Source organism: Durio zibethinus, chromosome 8 (genome assembly GCF_047325235.1).
Source record: "Durio zibethinus cultivar Kanyao isolate XHJ-2024 chromosome 8, ASM4732523v1, whole genome shotgun sequence".
NCBI lineage: Eukaryota > Viridiplantae > Streptophyta > Magnoliopsida > Malvales > Malvaceae > Durio > Durio zibethinus.
In genome coordinates this window covers 20,634,574-20,636,806 of record NC_143169.1, presented here as the reverse complement: position 1 = coordinate 20,636,806, position 2,233 = coordinate 20,634,574, and the positions used below count along the sequence as shown (strand labels likewise).

The 2,233-nt window shown below is 28.6% G+C and overlaps 1 long non-coding RNA gene across 1 annotated transcript; it reads right to left on the bottom strand.

Annotated features, from left to right (window-relative positions):
• Window positions 1-201: 201 nt before the first annotated feature.
• Window positions 202-1,726, bottom strand: LOC149517599 (uncharacterized). The gene is made up of 2 exons (XR_016344231.1): window positions 781-1,726; window positions 202-369 (listed from the first exon to the last, which is right to left on the bottom strand). It is a non-coding gene; the product is annotated as an uncharacterized LOC149517599 (long non-coding RNA).
• Between the last annotated feature and the right edge of the window lie 507 nt (window positions 1,727-2,233).

Genomic DNA, 2,233 nt, shown 5'->3' with positions numbered 1-2,233 from the left:
TATATATTTTTATTTAATTTTTTTATTTGATATTTTTTATACTTTTATTTATTTAAATTTTCGTTTAATAGTTAACAATGAACCGTTAACAAGCTTTAAAAATGAATCGTCAATTAAATTTTTATTGAACCTTTTATATGAGTCTATATCGAATCATTTAAAAATTAATTGTACAATTAATTTGAAAAATAATGATCAAAATTTAATTATAAAAATAAATTAAAATTAAAATTATAAAATATAAAATATTTTCAACAAAATTAAATATCTACATTAAATAAATTTGAATTCAATTTCCAGCCAACCTGTAAAATCAAAACAAAATTTAGTGTTTACGTTCAGTAAATCCGAATTCAATTTCCAGCCAACCTGCAAAATCAAAAGCAAGACAAGAAGCAATTAAGAGCTTTAACAAGTAAAAACTGAATCCATTGAGAAAAAAAAACTGATTGAAACAAAAGACAGAAGATCAAACAAAGCAAAGGAATTCGACAGGGGAAGATAGTTACAAAATTCAAGGGACCAAAATCCTTAATCAATAATCAGACAAGAAAAGTTTAGCAGATCAAACAAGCCTAATTTTCAGAAGCAATTCTCAATAGCAAATAGCCAGAAATCAACCAACAATGGAAGGCAACGAGTATTTGACACAAAAACAAGGCAATTTAACACAGCGTCAAAATCAACTTAGCAATAAACTCAAACACACTCGGAATCAGAAAACAAGCAAATAAACAGAAAATTGAAACAAAATCACAGCAAGCAAGAAAGCACAATTACACAGCGAAAGGCAGTGGTGTTTCGGTGGAGAGATGCCGTAGGTCTTGGGTTTTAGGTTTTGAATCCATTGGATTTTTTATGGGACGTTAAGACAAGAAAGAGTATTTGGAAGTGAAGATTTTGGGTGGTAGCTGCTTGTGTTCGATCGGTGATCGATGGAGGCCGAAGCGTTGGTCTGTGAAACGAATTTTTAGGCTTTAGCGTTTTAGAAAGAACATGAAAAGAAGGAAGAAGAGATTTGTTAAATGGGTTGTTTGGGCTTTCACGATCACCGAAGACACCAGCAAGTAGCGAAAGCCTGCGATCAACGGTGAAGTAGTTGGTGGTTTTTTAACTGATTTCTGGGTTTTGTTCTTGAGTTTAAAACTGGTAGAGACAGGGCATAGAATTTAGATTGTAAAGAGAGAAGTAGAGAATGGAGAATGAAAGAACAAGTTAATATTTGAGGTTTTGTTCTAAACTCAAAAATGGCAGCGTTAGGAACTGGAGAAGAACCAAGTTTGACCCGCATGTTGCTCCAATTGGAAACCTGACCCAGATCTGTGAATCTTGACCCGACCTGTTTGACAATTGCAAGTGACCCGATTTTTTCCCTTTTTTTGTTTATTTCCTTATTTTTTTTCTATTTGTTTTGTTTTTTATTTTGTTGTTTTTAACTGTGATTGAGTTAAAAAATGATGAGGAAAAGAAGGAAAGTTTGATAAGATTTTTATAGTTTATTTTTGCATGATTCATATGATATTTAGTTGCATGATTTTTATTATGATATTTTTTGCATGAATGATTATAATATATATTTGCATGAATCTAATTTATTTACATGATTTGTTATTAATTTACATTATTTATAATATATTTTTGCATGATGTTTTTTTATGATTTATTGCATGATATTTTTATTATGATCTTTGCATGATTTTTTTTTTTTGCATAATTTAATATTATTGCATAGTATTTTTTATAGAATTTTTTATATGATAATATTGTGTAAATAAATAAAAGGAATTAAGATTTGATTTTTAATAAGATATTTAATGTTGTTTCTAGAAACTAAAATTAATAGAAAAATATTAGTAACAAAAAAAATGAACGAAAGGACAATAGATTGATTTCATTGATAGTACGAAAAGTTGGACTGAGGCACAAATATCTCTTTTTCTTTAAGATGATTCAAATTTTTGTGAGATTGTATCAATCGACACAACAAGGTCTTAAAGTGTGTCGTCTCTAGGATACAACAGCCTAGCTATATATTTGTAATACACTCTATAATTCTGCACTAACGGTAGAGTAATAAAGCTAAAAAAACTGAACACCTTATCTGTCCAAGAATTAAAAAATATGTAACTATGTATGGTTTACAGAAATAGTGAATAGAATAGATTGTTATGTTATTTGATTTTTAGAACCGATCATAATTGAATTTATAATAAATATTTCCTAACGGCTAGTA